Source organism: Pristis pectinata, chromosome 6, assembly GCF_009764475.1.
Source record: "Pristis pectinata isolate sPriPec2 chromosome 6, sPriPec2.1.pri, whole genome shotgun sequence".
Lineage (NCBI taxonomy): Eukaryota > Metazoa > Chordata > Chondrichthyes > Rhinopristiformes > Pristidae > Pristis > Pristis pectinata.
This window is the reverse complement of record NC_067410.1, coordinates 71,002,511-71,020,274: the sequence shown is the minus strand read 5'-3', so window position 1 is coordinate 71,020,274 and position 17,764 is coordinate 71,002,511. Positions and strand designations below refer to the sequence as shown.

At 43.4% G+C, this 17,764-nt stretch overlaps 1 protein-coding gene across 1 annotated transcript in view; it reads left to right on the top strand.

Annotated features, from left to right (window-relative positions):
• Positions 1–16,328: 16,328 nt before the first annotated feature.
• Positions 16,329–17,764, top strand: part of cab39 (calcium binding protein 39) — a 66,442-nt gene continuing 65,006 nt past the window's right edge. Inside the window, exon 1 of the mRNA XM_052018559.1 lies at positions 16,329–16,514. The gene's annotated coding sequence lies outside the window, so the exon portion shown is untranslated. The remainder of the gene's footprint in view (positions 16,515–17,764) is intronic.

Genomic DNA, 17,764 nt, shown 5'->3' with positions numbered 1-17,764 from the left:
TCAAAATGGAGAGGCGTTCGGGGAGACACTGAGCACTTTCCATCTCTGCAATGGGAGTGCATGAAGGTCAAGTGCAAGGAGTGCAAACTGTCCCAAACTACCCACCTATCTGCCTTGCCAGTACCATTTGTTCATCTATGGCAGAGTATGTGGCTCCTACATATGATTCTCAGCCACTTCGGAGTCCACAGACATGGAGTGGAAGCAAATCACCCCTGTCCTATAGCAACTACCTAAGAAGAAGAATTGAAATGTCCCAAGTGGTAACGTTTACAGATCCAAGGCAGATCAGTAGTGATAGTATTGAATGGAAGAACATTCTCAGAGGATGAATGGGGTACTCTTAATTTTGTAGTCCTAAGTGGAGAGATGATACAAACTTTAAAAAGTGAGAAGTGTACTTGAAAGAAGAAAGTTATTTAATTCGAGCGTAAGCAAGCACAAGTACAGAATCATTGATGTGAAGCTTAATTAGAGGTTAAGAAATGAATTTCCTCATGATTTCCATCCTTTAAAGAACATATGGAATGGATTCCTAGAAATGGTTGCTGTTATGTTATAAACTAACACCATGACAGGAGCCTGATTGCCCTATTCAGAAGGATGTTTTAAGTTTTTAGAGATACTACCATTACAATTTTTCATGGGAGTTTGTTCTATAAATTGGACCAAACACTGTATGAAAATTGCATCTATGTGCCACTCAAGATCCTAAACAGGCATGTAAAACATTCTACTGAAGGTGCACGGGCAGGGAAGTGTTAACAATATGCAAATGATGGAGAAAGTCAGCTGGATAAATGTATAATACTGCCTGCAAAGTGTAATTGCTGTTTTAGTAATCCATAGTGAATTGGACATGTGCCGATTCATTCAGTGGAATGTGTCATTGACTGGCATGGAGAGTTCTTGACAATGTTGCTCAGGGTATTTTTTTTCCCAGCTCAGCCATTGTTCAAAGTTTAGCTTGTTTGTAGAGAAGTGTTCTAGCTACTCTTGAACTGCTGTTGATCTTTCCTTCAAAAGTGATCTGTCTCTAAAATGACTGTTCTGGCAGTAGTATATCTGGGAGTATGAAGAAAGAAACTACAAGCTCCTAGAAAGGCAAGGAAGAGGTCACCCAATAGGCAGTCATATCCACAGAGGGATGAAAGGATGAACAGCACTGAGAAGAAATATATGCAATGCTTATCCTTGAGCAAGCAGGTTATTGTTGAGCGATGCTAGTTGCTAGCAGGAACAATGATGTCCCCAAACTAAGGCATAATCATCACTGCCTATGGCTGTCAAGTTTGCCATTTGCCCTGACTTTCATTTCACAAGCTCACTTCAGGATCTGACAGGTGATATTAACAATATTTGCCATTCACAGTGCTTCAATATATCAGAGTTCTCCAATCCACACACTGCCGTGACAAGCATCTGTACCACTTTCCCTGCTAGAAACAGGAGAGAGCACAAAGCTTTTTCCACATGACAGGCTTTCAAGGATATAAGATGTCAATGTTTACACATGCATTGCCTTCCATGTTCCCCATCAGAATCCTGCAATATTCAGTTATAAGCAGTTTGATTTTTTTTCATAGTAGCCATGATGCATCACCATCATTGTCATCCCTTGACCTGTTCTCTCATACAAAGGAGGAACAGACTGTTGGGTGTGAGTAGCATTTTCCTGTTCATATGTTAGCAATATCACCTTTCCTTACCACCTCCACTCTCCACATTTCTCATCACTACCTCATTCGCGTTTCACAAAGTGGAGAATCAACAATTGGCATAAAAGGGAAGTCTTGTACAAGAACAAAAACAATGGGCTAGAAATTCTATCTTGTAGCCAATATTATTATGCTCTGCACAATATATTTGAAGTTTAACTTTGACTATTAAATGTGATTGCCACTTCTGTGTGTGCATCGTTTGCAATGCGAAATTGTACACTGTTCTCCATGCCCAAGATGCAGTTGATACAGAGTCCAGTGGCATGCAGCAATGACATTAATTGGCATACATCAGGTATTTGCTGTGTCCACAGCAACATTTAAACATGTGTTAGCATTTCAAGTTGGTTTCAAATGGAAAACCTGGCCTTTATGAAAGGAGGATAGTCAAGTGTAAATTACAGGACCTCTCCTTAACTGAGTCACTCTCAGGAGTCTGTACCTGAAGAAGACCATGAAGCTTTTTGTGATAAACAAGATGTTTTTGATATGTGACATCTTTTGCTTTCTTTGGGAAGAGCCCTGACCAATGACTCCTCCAGATTCTCACGTCTGACACCATGATGCCCCTTTGTCCCTTGGAGATACATTATGCCTACCCTATCTTTGATCTGGCACTCAAAAAGAAAGCCCCATGAGTTGAAGTGATGGTTCTCATTGAGAACTGCCCCCTTAACAGATCCCAGCATGGTGAGAGAGTGTGCCTTTAAGTTGGGGATTTCCTAAGACTTTTGAAATGGCATGTTGGTTACTATAAATATTCACACAGTATACCTGGGATTTGTGTTTCAATGGGATATCGTGTGAGGAAATTTCTAAGCTAATGGTCATACAAAGAAATGCCAAGTCCCTCTATGCAGCACCATTTTAGAGCATACCATTAAGTAGACTGGAAATTCTAGGCCAATATTTTTTCATGTATATATCCTCCTATATTTGTTTTCTCCTATATATGCTAGGAGTCCTTTAACATGCTTCAGTGGCCTAATATAATTTTCACTGGTCATCTCAACAGCAAGGTCTTTCCTATTACTATCACAAATTGTTTTCAATCCTTTTTCCAGCAGCAATCATCTGGAATTGATGACTGGTTCCCAAAAATGGCTGCTGCTGACATCATGAAGAAATGTTTATTGTGCACACGCACTACCTTTGCTTATGTGTTTTGTTTTTATTCAAACAATGTTGTTGAAGTCTTGGTGGTCTGCCCAAATGCATGTAGAACTGCTTCAGAGTCTTTGGAATTCACCTGGAAGAGCAAGTGGTGTGGTGAGGTGCAATGGGGTCGCAGGGCTGATGGGCAGTTTGGTATTTGGGAAGATTGTTTGGGAAAGTTTGGAGGAGAGAGGTGGTGTAACACATATGGCATATGTAATATTGATTGGGACTACTTTAAGTATTATACTATGATATCAACTGCCTTCTCTGTGTATTGCATTACTGTTTAGGGAAGCATATTTCAAAAGACTCTCTGCCTGCCTATCTGGGGAAGTGGGCTGCAACAGAGAGACGGGAGAAATGTTGCTCTGCATAATGTAATTTCTTTCACAAATAAAGTACCTTCTATTAATTCAAACAACTATCTATCCTCTAACATATTGGTGAGGATACTGAGATATGATGTCAGAATTGCAGGTAGATGAAACTATTAAGTCTTAACTCTGTGCCTGAATCAGAATACCAAATGTCAGATACAATCCCTTCTATGTGGACATGTGCAAAAAGACAGCCAGCAATGTGATTCAACTGAGATAGTAGTTGTTGATATACGTATATCAAGATGTCAGAGTCCCTGGATTTCCAGCAAGTGACCCATCAGCAACAGTGGAAAGAAAACTTTACACTATATATTGAGCTGGCTATATGGTAGGTAAACCAGAATAGACAAAATTTAACATGTTATTGTCTGTCATTGGTTATAAGAGAGAATGGTACCAAACCATAACGCCCTTAAATTAAGCCCTGGAGAATGCACTAGATGCATTACAAACATGTTGCAACCCACAGTTGGCAATTATTTACTTACAACCAGAAGCAGTGAGAATTGTTTATGTAACAGAGCTGAGATTATTAGCAGGTAACAGCAGTTTCACAGATTGGAAGGACTCACTTATCAGTCAGGTTATTTATGGAATCCAAGAGTCCAGCCTGAGGAAATGACTGCTGAGTGAGAAAGAATTAACTTTAGAAAAGTGCATGCAAACATGCAAAGTTGCAGAGTGATCCAGACTTGCATAGCTAATAGAAGGAAGTACAGGTAATGAAGAGCAAGGCAAAAGGCTGAACAAGACAAGTGCAGCCAAGGTGGCATAGACATTGCAAAGGGTTGGTGAAGGGCAATGTGAATGGCTGAAACTGAAGTGTCCTGACTACGGGAATGATTGTGTATGATGTGGATTGGCAAATCATTTTTGCAATGGTGCTGAAAAAAGAGGACATCAGAAGAGTCTGAATATTCAGAGTACCAATTATACACAATGTACCTGGAACAAACATTGACAAGATGTTGTTGATGCCAGGACACATCAACTTGCTTTAGGAGAAATGTGTAATGTCCTCCCACAGCAAGCTATGAATCACAAGGGTAAAACCAGCCAGTCATCTTCTATCAATGTACAAGAAGACTGCACTAAAGCTGTCAGGAGAGCTTCCCTAAAGGTGGTGAACAACAGGAATCCAGAAAACCATGATGTGGAGTTCGTTGATTTTTTTTAGTTACAGTGTGGTAACAGGCCCTTCCAGCCCAACGAGTCCGTGCCACCCATTTTTTAAACCCAGTTAACCTACCCGTACGTCTTTGCAATGTGGGAGGAATCTGGAGCACCCGGAGGAAACCCACGCAGACACGGGAGAATGTACAAACTCCTTACAGACAGCGACGGGAATTGAACCCCGATCTCTGGCACTGTAATAGCGTCGCGCTAACCGCTATGCTAACATGTGACTCCTATATCTTAAGCTACGCCGTGACAGGATGATGAAGATTATTTCAATGTAAGCAACTACTTCAGTTGCAGAATCTCACAGGTGAATATGCAGATGTTGTTCACAGGACAGGAAAGCAGAAGTGCAAGATAATGGAGACAGTCAAAAGAAAACAAGCACAATGGTAAAAAAGAGGTGCCAAAGAACTACCACCACTGAGGGTTGGGATAAGTGGTGAGGATGAACTCTATATTAGATAAATCCCAGGCATGACAAGAGGCAGTGGTTACTTGACACTCATGCACGACAAATCATACAAAGCATGATTAACGAGGGCATCCCATATTAGATGGATAGACTGGCACTGTCTCAGGAAGACTGCTAGAGGGAATTGCTGGATGGAAACGGGTGTGGAGACACTGAAAGGTGCACCATTCCCTTTAAGGAGAGGGAACACCACAGCTCATCAACAAGCCCTGGGAGAACTACAATCAAGAAAGACCAGATCTGCAAGGAGGGTAGGATTTTATGCTCAGGAAAAGTATACAGAGATTGGACAGTCATTTGGGTTCTTTGTTTTTATTTCTTTTTGTTATCCGTTATTGAAAGGTGTATCATATGTGACTTATGTAATATTGGTTGGTAGCACTGTAAAAATTGTAGCATGTGACTAATTGCTTCCAAAATATTGCAGCAGCGGTTAGAGGAGAATATTCCTGATAATCTATTTAAGTTCTGGAGAGGGGCTGCCTATGTAGTAGTAAATACATAGTAGAGAGATGCACAATGTAAATTTTCTCAGAAATATAGTACCTCTGCTTGTTAGCTCAAATAGGCTATCGGCCGTTATCTTAATGAGTGAATAAGAGAAAGCTATTAATTCTTAGAGTGAAGAAATAGAGCAATACAAACAGTGGGAGGGAGAAAAATGAACACCAATAATTGGCTGAAAGAGAAGGAGAAAGAGAGAGAGAGGTACATAAACTCACAGAGAGTGAATTAGAGCTAAGGAAAGGAGGAGGGAGAGAGAATCAAATTGGAAATGGGGAGGAAGAGAGAGGCATTAACTGAAAGAAGAGAGCAACACAAACTGGGGAAACGAGAGAGAAAAAAAGCAACATTACCAGCAGAGAAAGAATAATATAACCTCTAGGGAGTGTGAAGTTCCATATGTATCAGGCAGTTCTGTTGCTTCTTTCTTCACCACATTGACCCCTCCCCCATCCTACCTGTGAAGCTGGACAGTGGCCACGAGATGTGGGAGTCTGAATTCCATTAAATCTCATTTTAATTTTATTGTTTCACAACCTGCTATTTAAAAAATAGAAAATCATGAGTTAGAAGTTAATAATATTGAAATTTCTCATTGTGGTCAAAATTGTAGAAACATTACAGGAGTTTTTAAAAACTTAATTTAAATGTTGTAAAATTAATTTTGCTGATGAAAATAAAACATCAAATATATTTTTCAAAGCTTGATAACATTAAGATCACTGAAGTATCATTTTCAAATGGTAGGCAAATATCCATATGTCATATGTCATATGTCATTGTCATATGACCAATGCTATGTGATCAAATGTCACATAATTAAAGCTGCAGAAATATATTAAACCACCGTTAGCAACCATAGTAGCACGGAGGTCTACTGTCTTCATTCACATTTCCCATGTAATACTGCTCTTAGTTTGCTTTATCTGTTCATTGAATGTCTTTATTGAATTATGTAATTTTATAAAAACATGTTTGCTTCTTTTTGTGACCATCCATCAGGTTCCTTACAGTGATAAGCACATCTCAGCATGCACAGCAATACGATCTTCACCTCGCAGGAGTCATCCTTGACCAGTCGGCAGACCAAAAAGTATTATTGCTCTGTCTCAGTTACAGGTCTAATAGAATATCCCCAGTTTGCCAAGTTATCCCATGACCTGCCTACTTGGATACAAAAGGTTAGGGTTCAGGTGGTACTTCCCTGCTTTGTCCCTGCAGGAGGTTGCTAAGTCACCCAAATCTTCATGTTGACCCACTCAAAATTCTCCAAGTTACACCTGCCCTCATCTCCTCTTGGGTGCTCCGAGGATGATATTCTCTGACTCTTGCACTGAAGGAGCTCTTGTGCAACCTCAGGCATTTTTATTCTGGCGTGTAGGGTATATCTGGTGTCCTCTAATGTCTGCTGCTTGCTCTCTGCTTTACTGGCTTCAATTCTCTAAGTGACTCAAGGTGCTATTCCAATGGGTATATATTAGCTGTTGATGTTGGTTTAAGGCAGTATGTCATGGTCAGCTGTTGTTTTTAATATTGAATCTATTTCCTTCTTTGTGGACAGAGCATTTACATACCTGGCAAGCATACTTGCTTATGGAGAGAACAGAAGTCCCCTTATATGTGTTTGTATGTAAACATTCACTACCTCCTGATCTTTTTGGAATATTTGTGGATTCTATGTTTTATTTTATCTATTCACATTAGTAGTAATTTCTCCTACAGATGGCAATGTCGACTAATGAAGCTGTTCCCAATCCTTCATCACTACACTAAAGGTATTTTTTCAAAAATCTGGAGTAATTATAGATTTTCATTATTTTTGGGTCTGTTAATTAAAATTGTTGTTTTCTGAGTTTTCTTCCACATGAACGCTTGATATCAAGCTGAGTACTAAATGTCGAATCTAGTTTGTGATTACTCTTTGATGCTTTGTGTTAGAAAATGATCTTAATTTGTTTGCACTATTATGTCCTCTACAGGTAGAATAATGCTAGTGCACTTCTAAATATTTTACTTTCATCAACTTTCTCAATCTCTTTGTCTGTGTTGGTTCAAATACAATCTTTTCTTAATTCTTGTTTTGCTCAGGAGTATTTAGTTTAAATTTTCTTCATCAACTTTTTCCTCTCCAGTCAGCTCCTGAAGATATAACCTCATGGCAGTTACTTGCTCTTTGATATATTATGCAAGGATTCATCCTTCAATTATTGATCACAGGAGCATTGATAAACTATTTAATGGTCTGATCGTGGCTTAAAAAATTCTGGTATCTGATGTTCAAACATATACTCCCAGCTTTGATCACAGGTTAGTGACCAGGAGCAAGAGCGTCAGTGCACTTTGCCCTCTCTAGTGCAGGACACAGAGTGAGCACAGCACCTAATCTTTGCTCTGAGGCTAGCTATTTGATGGTTAAATCTGAGACCTTGGTGATTTGTAAATCACAGATATTCAGCCACCAATTTCACAAAGTTGTCAGAGCAAGATCATCTTGCATTGCTGGTATTTTCATGGTTTTCAAGCCAGTATTCACCAAACCTCACCCAGTTCAACATGTTTTTTCCCTGGATAAAATTAAACAAAAATAAGATAATTGTTCCTATTGAAATGAGACAAAAATGTCCAATATTTCCTTACATGTCATTAAGGATGATGCTGAATGGAACTGATCCAGGTGTGTCTTTAGTGGCATAGAAGATAGGAAATTGGTCAAATGAAAGTTAAAGACAGCCACCAGACATAACACATTTTGAAAATCCATGTTGCAGCAGCATACAGCAGTAACTTTCCAATTATTGTATTAATCAAGGACAACGACTTTTGTAGATCATGCAAAGTTCCATTTTTCCAATAAACCTAGATGGAATGGTCTGTCATTGTGTGGTTCTCCATCTAGTGGCTTGTACAAGAACTTGCAAAATCCATTCTGCTTTTGAGGCTGAATAGTTGGGATTCTAAACTGGAAAAACACATTCCTTTGAATCTTACCCGCCCAGCAGAAACTGAGGTTGAAGAATAATTTTCTGCTTGTTTTTATTCTCAATGTAGACAACATTAAAATTGAGATCTTTCATGTTATCCTGAGGACCTGCCCATAGGTATACCTGCCAGTTAAATGTGGTGATGGAGTTGGAAATTTATCGTAATGAAGGGAAATTAAGTTTCTAAAACATATTCGTTCCCATGAGTGGCAGAACTAGTTTCCTCTCTCTCTCTCCACATTGAGTAATTGTTCTTTTGTATAAGTTTTATGTGCTCTTGATGCCATTCATTACAATACTGTGTAGGTATAGTTACCATATCGAGTGATTTATGTGTATTTTCTGATCTATGGACAAAATTGACTTACAGACATTTGTATAAAGGGTATGCATTCATTACCCAGGAACGGCCTGTATGGCTAGATTGAAAACAAGGTACTGGCCATAATCTTTGTGGTCAAGAAATTCATTTTCCCTCTGGGCAGAATACTCATCATCATCACAGAGAAACTGCCACCTTTAGCCATCTCAGGTCCCAGATGAGCCCACAACATCAATGGACAATTTTATTGCCCTATAATGACTTTACCATTGAGTTAAGGTCCTATCAACAACACTCACAGCAAATGCTTCATCACACTTGCTAAATGTGGGATCTGACAAATGCTTTGATTGCTCAGTATTCAAGTTTAACCTCATTGATAAAAATTTTACAGTTATAGCAACAGATATTGTCCTTGCAGACAGTGTACAAATGTAGGTAACTCAAGTACAAACAGAAGCCTTAGCCAGAAGACAAATTCAGAAGACAGATTCAGACAGATTTTCCTCTCCACAGCCTCCAACCTGATAGTTCCCCAACCCCATACTACCTATTTCTATCTCCTACCCAAGATTCACAATCAGGACTGTCCTGAAAAGCCCATTGTTTCTGCCTGCTCTTGCCCCACTGACTTTATCTCCTCATACCTCGACTCTGTCTTGTCTAGTCCCTTCCCACCTATATCTGTGACATCTCACATGCTCATCACCATTTTTACAACTTTCAATTCCCTGGTCCCCATCACCTGATCTTCACCATGGACGTCCAGTCCCTATCTTGTTCTATCCTCCATCAGGAAGGTCTTTGGGCTCTCCATTTCCTTCTAGAACATAGATCCAACGAGTTCCCCTCTAGTAAAACTCTCCTCCACCTGACAGAACTTGTGCTTACCCTGAACAACTTCTCCTTTGATTCATCCTACTTTCTACAAATCAATGATATAGCAATGGACACTCACATGGGCCCCAGCTACACCTGCTTTTTCATTGGCTATGTGGAGCAGTCCATGTTCCAAACCTACTCTGGCACCACTCTCCGACTTCTTCTCCGCTCACATTGATGACTATATTGGTGCTGCCTCCTGTACCCATGTGGAACTCATCAATTTCATCAACTTCGCTACCAACTTCCTCCCTACCCTCAAATTCACCTGGTCCTTTTCTGACACCTCTCTCCCCTTTCTTGATCCTTCTGTCTCCATTTCAGGAGATAGATGATACACTAACATCTACTACAAACCCACAGACTCCCATAGCTCCCACAGACTCCACCTCCTCCTACTCTGTCTCCAGTAAGGATGTCATCCCTTTCTCCCAGTTTCTCCGACTCCACCGCATCTGTTCTCGAGATGAGGCCTTCCACTCCAGGGCATCCGAGATGTCCTCCCTTTTCAGAAAGCAGGGCTGCTCTCACTGTGGTTGATGGAGCCCTCACCTGTATCTTTTCTATTTCCCACACTTCTGCTCCTATCTCACCTCCCCCCAGACAGAACAGGGATAGAGTTCCCTCGGTCCTTACCTTTTACTTTACTGCACTCAGCACCTCATTCTTTGACACTTCCATCAGCTACAATGTGATCCCACCACCAACCACATCTTCCCCTCCCCATGCCTTTCTGTTTGCTGCAGGGACCACTCTCCCCAGTTCACTCATCCCTCTCTCCAGGCACTTTCCCTGCGACCACAGGAGGTGTAACTCGTGTTCCTACAACTCCCCACTCACCACCATGTAGGGACCTAATCAGGCCTTCCAGGTGAGGCAGAGATTCACATGCACCTCCTCCAACTTTGTTTATTGAATTTGGTGTTCTCAATGGGGCCTCTGCTATATCAGTGAGACCAAGCACAGGCAAGGCAACCACTTTGCCAAGCACCTGCACTCCATGTGCCATGGCCAACTGGAGCTCCCGGTTGCAAGCTATTTTAATTCCTCTCCCCATTCCCACACCAGCCTTTCTGTCCTTGGCCTTCTCCACTGCCAAGGTGAGGCTAAGCACTAACTAGAGGAACAGCACCTTGTATCCTGCCTGGGTAGTCTACAACCCAAAGGCATGAACACTGAATTCTTCAGTTTTAGGTAACCTACTCCCCGTGTCCTTTTCTCTCTCCTCCTGATCTACCCAGTTCCTCCTACACGCCCTACTCTCCCAGCACCCAATCATCCTGTTTCTTTCCCCTCCTCCACCCACTCCATTTGCCCATCACCCACATACTCCTCCCATTGAGTCCCCTCCCTTTCCCAATTGCCCATCCCACCTCCATTATTTGGTTCCATGCTCCACCTTCCTTTCCTATCAGATTCCATCGCCTGCAGCCCTTTGTTGCCTTCACCTCCCAGCCTCTTGTCACTATTTCCACTCTTCCTTCATCCGTCTGCCTGTCACACCTCCACTTATCACTTGCACCTCCCCTCACCCCTTTATCCTGGCTGTCTCCCCCCACTTTCAGTCCAGATGAAGGGTCTCAACCTGAAACGTCAACTATCCATTTCCCTCCACAGGTGCTGATTGATCCTCTGAGTTCCTCCAGCCATTTGTTTTTTTGCTTCAGAATGTTAGTAATTTGTTTGTTCAGAGCTTCTGCTGTGAGAGGAAGTTTAGGGGTCCTTCATTGCTGCCCTGTGAAAGCATCAGCAGAACATTCATTCTCCACTGCATTGTCCATGATTTATCTGGTTCAGGGAGCAACCCTTGGAACTGTACATCAGGAAGGGAAGGTAAAAGAATACATTGATTAGGATATCTATCAATAATTTGTTGTGATAGAACTCAGTGTGTAGCTGGATAATGAATGAACACTGTCCTCAAACAGAACTACAACCATTTTTCAACAGGCAATTTAACTTCTCAGTGTCTCCAGTTGTTTGACCTGGGGCATTGAGCTGTTAACCCCACCATTATGAAATGGTTGAACTTTACTGCACTCAGCTGGAATTGTGAACATGAAAGGCACAGCCAGAGGTTTTCTGACCTTCTGTAGACCGTGACATGGAAGAGCTATTGGCAGAGTACACTGTGTGCCAGAATGAACTCTTACACCCTCAAAGACACAGCTCCAATCCATGAAATGGCCAGCCAGATCATTTTCACAAATACGTATTGATAATTCCCAGAAAGGTAGGCAACAGTTTTTTTAAGGTCTTGATCGATTCACATTCTGAATGGCTGGAAGTCAAATCAATGGGAAGCTTCAGGATGACTCAAAGAACCATGAATGACCTCTGACATATTTGCCACCAAATGCACACTGGAACGCTTAGTGTTTGATGATATGTCATGTGAATTGGAAAACTGAAATGTATTTGCATTCAGCATTCTCTCATTGTACCCTATTATCCAATATGAACCTCAACGGCTGAAAGAGAATACAAAGGGTTGCAAAGTTATGTTGGGAGTGATTATTAGTTTCATTGGTTATGGGGAGCATGCAGTGGAATTATCAATTGATATTTTTTTCCACAGAACTCTGGCAACAGGCAGGATTGCGGGTGCTTGTTCCTTTTCCTTTCTCAGCAATGTACTCTTTTACCTCAGCTTCCTGATATACCAGGCCAAAGAGTGGACAATGCAGAGGAAAATGAACATTCTGCAGATTCTCTCAGGGCAGCAATGAAGATTCCCCAAGACTTCTTCTGATGGCAGAAGCTCTGAAGCAACACATTATTAGCATCCTGATTCTGTCTCCTGGCTGAGGTTTGGATTTCTGACAGGAGTCAAGACCCAGCTGGTCAGCAAATATCCTTAATCTCCAAACAGCCAGACTGACATCTAACCTTCTGGATGTAGCAGGAGGATTGTGGATTTCAGCAAGGCAAAGTTATCATCTCCTCTTTCAGGAAATCAGGCACAGATTTGACTGATAAAATGCCTTTTTACATGCAGGAACTGCACATTCAAAAAGAGAAGTCTTTCCAATTGACCGTTGTATGAGGGTCTTCTTATGGACCATGCAGGGAAATATATCTGCAGTTAGTGATCCCCTGGACCATTGGCAGCTGTACCATCAACTGCAAAGCACTGACTTCTGGAATTCTTTCTTTACATTTCTCTGTCTTTCCTTCTTTAAACACACCTCAAGATATATATTTTAATCATTTGCTCCTAAAGACATAAGTAGCTTAGCATCAGATTTTGCTTGATAAAATTTTTTATTTATTCATTTTTTTTTAAGGTGAGTGTGGCTGACCAGGTCTGCGTTTATTGCCACCTCTAATTGCCCTTGAGAAGATGGTGCTCTTTGAACCATGTGAGAGGGAGCTCCAGAATTTAGACCCACCGTTGAAGAAGGACCAGCATTGTATTCTCAGGTCAGAATGGTAGTAAGCTTGAGGAGTGGCAGAGTTTTAGAGGGGAACTGCAGGTGATCGTGGTTAACTTATTGTTCTTCTCCTCCTTGGTGGTAGAGGTGACAGGTTTGGTAGGTGCTTTTGGACTAACCCAGGTGATTAGCTAGAGCTCATTTTGTAGATGTGACACACTGTAGCCAATGTGTGCCAGTGGTGGAGTGAGTGATTGTTTAGAGTATGAATTGGATGCATATCAACTAAGCTGCTTTGTCCTGGATGGTAAGTGGAGATTGTGCCATCATTCTCCTGAAGTGTGACCTATGGGTAGCAGGAAGGCTCAGGGGTGTTAGGAAGTGAGTCCCTCGCTACAGAATACCCAGCCTCTTACTTGGTCTTGTTGCCACAGAATTTATATGCCTACTTTGATTGTGTTTCTGATCAGTGGAGACTCCTAGGGTGTTAACAGTGGAGTTATTTGGTATTTTTAATGCCGTTGATAGGTGATTGGTTGGTTGATAAGTCCTATTTTCTTGGATATAGTCATTGTCTGGCACTTCTGTGACGTGGATATTAGTTCAATTTTTCAAACTATGCCCTAATGTTGTCTATGTCTTGTGGCATGCAGGGTATGCACAATTTCACTTGCTACCAAGTTGTGACTGGAATTCAACATTGTATAATCATCAGTGAATGATTGTGAAGTAGCAGAAGGGACATTTTGTATCAGATCCACAACATAAATAAAATGTACTGTTTTGGAAGCTGGCAATTCAGAACTCATTGCTGTTGTTTAACTTCTTCCATTGATAAGATAGATGGATCCACAACACATCTGACTGGTTTATTATGGAGCTGAACTGCAGATATTTCTTTTTTGCCAGCTTGGAATTAGTTTGAAACAGAGAAATTCCAAGCATCAGTGATTTTACAACCATAGGCAGCCTTGTTTGCATGCTGCTGGTGGGCTCTATCTAATGCAACTACATATGACATCTCTCAGCAGCTACCCTTGGTGACTTAAAACTGCAAGAACACCCATTAAGGAAAATATGAAGGTCTGAGGGGCAGATTGGCTGGGGTAGATTGGGAAACTGTATTAAAGTGGGCAGGCAATAACTAGCACTTAAAGTAATAATATATGATTTACAACAAATATACATTCCTTATGGAACCAAAACACAAAAGAAAAAGTGGTCCAACCACTGATTACAGAGAGATTAAAGGTAGTATTAAACCTGAAAAGGCTCATAAAGTTTCCAGAAAAAGTAGTAAACCTGAGGAGTGGCAGAGTTTCAGAACTCAGCAATGGATGACCAAGAAATTGAAAAAGAAAGGGAAAATAAAAAAAAGTGAGGAAACTAGCTTCTATTGGTATATAAGAAGGAAAAGATGCAAGGGCAAATATGGGTCCTTCACAGAAAAAGACTGGGGAATTTATTATTGGAAATAAGGAGGTGGCAGAGGAATTAAGCAGATATTTTGCATTTGTTTTTACTGAAGAAGGCACTAAAAAAACTCCCAGAAATGCTGGAGAACTGAGAGTCCAATGCAAATGAGGAAATAAAAGAAATAAATATTAGTAAAGCAATATTACTTGAGAAATTGGTGAGCCTGAAAACTGCTAAATACCAAGAACCTGATGATTTACATCCCAGAATTTGAAAGAGGTAGCTAAAGAGATCACCATCTTCTAAAAGTCTATAAGTTCTGGAGTGGTTCCAGCAATTGGGAGAGTAGCAAATATGAATTCACTATTTTAGAAAGAAAGGAGAGAGAAAATAAGAACTACAGACCTGCTTGCCTGACATTGATAGCAGGAAAAATGCTGGACTGCACGATAAAGGATCAAGACACCTAGAAAATAATCATAATACTACATGGAGTCAACATTGATTTATGAAAGAGGAATTATGTTTGACTAATTGGAATTCTTTGAGGATAAATCAAGAATATAGATGAGTGGGAACCAATTCAATTTATTAAAATTCTTGGAAGACTTTTGAAAGGATCCTTCACCGGAGATTGGTGAACAAGGTTTAAGCATAAAGAATTGGGGATAATATATTAGCATGGATTGTGAGTTAATTAGCAAAAAGAAAACAAAGGGTAGGAATAATCAGGCCCCTCTCAGTTTCACGGTGTTTCTTATGGGGTACTGCAGGGATTGATGTTTGGGCCATAGCTATTCACAATCTATGTTGGCAATTTGTCTGAGGGGAGTGAATGAATGTGAAACTGAATGGGAATATGAATAGTGATGTGGATACAAAGAGGGTTCATAGGGATATAAATAAACGGAGTGAGTGAACAACAACATGGCAGGTGGAATACAATATGGAAAAATGTGAGGTCATCCACTTTTGTAGAAAAAACAGAAAGTTGGAGTAGTTTTTAAATTGTGAGCAATTGGGAAATGTTTTTGCATTGAAAGGGACCTATGTGTCCTCATACTCAAGTCAGTGAAAGCTGTCGGCAGGTGCAGCAGGCAACTAGAAAGGAAGATGTTATGATGGTTTTCATTGCTAGGGATTTGAGTCCAAGGGTTAAGATGCCTTACTACAATTAGCAGGCCTTGGTGAAACCACATCGGAGTGATGTGTACAGTTTTGGTCTTCTTACCTAAACAAAAGGATATACTTGCTATAGTGGAAGTGCAGCAAAGATTCACTGGACTGGTTCCTGGTCTCTGTTCACATTTCACAAGAATAAGAGGTGACCTCAGAGGACTCAATAGTGTAGATATTTCCCCTGACTGAAGCTTCTGAACTGGGGACCATGGTCTTAAAATCAGGGGTCGGCTATTTAGGACAGAACCAAGGAGAAATTGCTTCACACAAAGGGTGTTGTATCTTTGGAATTCTCCATCCCAGAGGACTGTGGTGGCTCAATCATCGATTTTGGCTGTTAACGATGTTGGGATGATGCAGGAAAAGAGGTAGAAAGTCAGCCACAATGCTGAATGGTGGAACAGGTTTGAAGAACTAAAAACCCTCCCCCTCTGCTATTTCCCATGTTCTAACGTAAGGCTGCCACTGAAGTTGAGGTCGCTCATTGTGTTGGGAAAGACCCAGGTCCACTCCAGTCTCAACAACTGCAAGTCTCCAGAGCTGGAGGGAGAGTTTTAAACTTGCAGAAAGACCACATACACCTAAGTTACTTTCACTTCTGCAAAACTTCAGCGGTTATTTTAAGTAACGTGGTAAAGGTGCAGGTAACTGCTCACAACCCATGAAGTCCCAGGCTGAGGCTCCGCCCCCCCCTCGCTCCCTCTCTGCGGAAGCGGCCGCCCGATGACGCAGTACGCAGCGTGAGGACGCAGGACGCAGGACGCAGCACGCCGTGCGTGCGGAGAAGGAAGCTGCGGCGAGCGGAGCCGGGGTGGGGAGAGTGAGAGAGGGCGGAGAGCGCAGGACGGGAGGCAGCGTCGCGACACCACCACACTCGTAGGCCGCGCGTAGAGGGGGAGGCCGGAGCCGGCAACGAGGCCGAGGGAGCTTACCCAGAAACCAGGTGAGATGCCAGCCGAGGGGAATGCCGCAGCCCCGGCTCCACACACTCCTCCCTCCTTCCCCCCCCCCCCCAACCCGTGGGCCACTCGGCAACCCCGCCCTCTGCTCCACCACCCAACACACTGCACTACCAACCCCCCCACCCCCAACCCCAACCCCAACCCCGGCCCACACCGCGCCAGCTCCCGCCAGCTGAGTGCAGCAGAGCGCTGCCAGCAAGTTGGGCCCAGCCTGGAGGGTGTGAAGTGTTGCCCGATTTCATAGGCCGCCACCTGCCCAATCCCATTTACCCTGAAGAACCCTTTTCCCATCCCCCTCGACCCGTAATTCCTGGCCCTGCCCTGTCCTGTCCCCCCCCCAACCCATTCCTGGCCCTGTCCTGTCCTGCCCCCCCCCAACCCATTCCTGGCCCTGTCCTGTCCTGCCCCCCCCCCAACCCTTTCCTGGCCCTGTCCTGCCCCCCCCCCCAACCCTTTCCTGGCCCTGTCCTGCCCCCCCCCCACCCCTTCCTGGCCCTGTCCTGCCCCCCCCCCCAACCCTTTCCTGGCCCTGTCCTGCCCCCCCCCCCCCACCCCTTTCCTGGCCCTGTCCTGCCCCCCCCCCAACCCTGTCCTGGCCCTGTCCTGCCCCCCCCCAACCCTTTCCTGGCCCTGTCCTGCCCCCCCCCCAACCCATTCCTGGCTCTGTCATTCTCTCCCCCCCCCACCACATTCCTGGCCCTGTCATTCTCTTCCCCCCCCCCCCCCACCACCACATTCCTGGCCCTGTCATTCTCTCTCTCCCCCCCCCCCCATTCCTGGCCCTGTCATTCTCTTCCCCCCCCCCCCCATTCCTGGCCCTGTCATTCTCTTCCCCCCCCCCCCCATTCCTGGCCCTGTCATTCTCTCTCCCCCCCCCCCCCCCCCCCCCCATTCCTGGCCCTGTCATTCTCTTCCCCCCCCCCCCCATTCCTGGCCCTGTCATTCTCTCTCTCCCCCCCCCCCCATTCCTGGCCCTGTCATTCTCTCTCTCCCCCCCCCCCCCCCATTCCTGGCCCTGTCATTCTCTCTCTCCCCCCCCCCCCCCATTCCTGGCCCTGTCATTCTCTCTCTCCCCCCCCCCCCCCCCATTCCTGGCCCTGTCATTCTCTCTCTCCCCCCCCCCCCCCCATTCCTGGCCCTGTCATTCTCTCTCCCCCCCCCCCCCCCCCAACCTCATTCCTGGCCCTGTCCTTTCCCCCCCCCCCCCCCCCCCTCCATCCCTCTGCCCTTT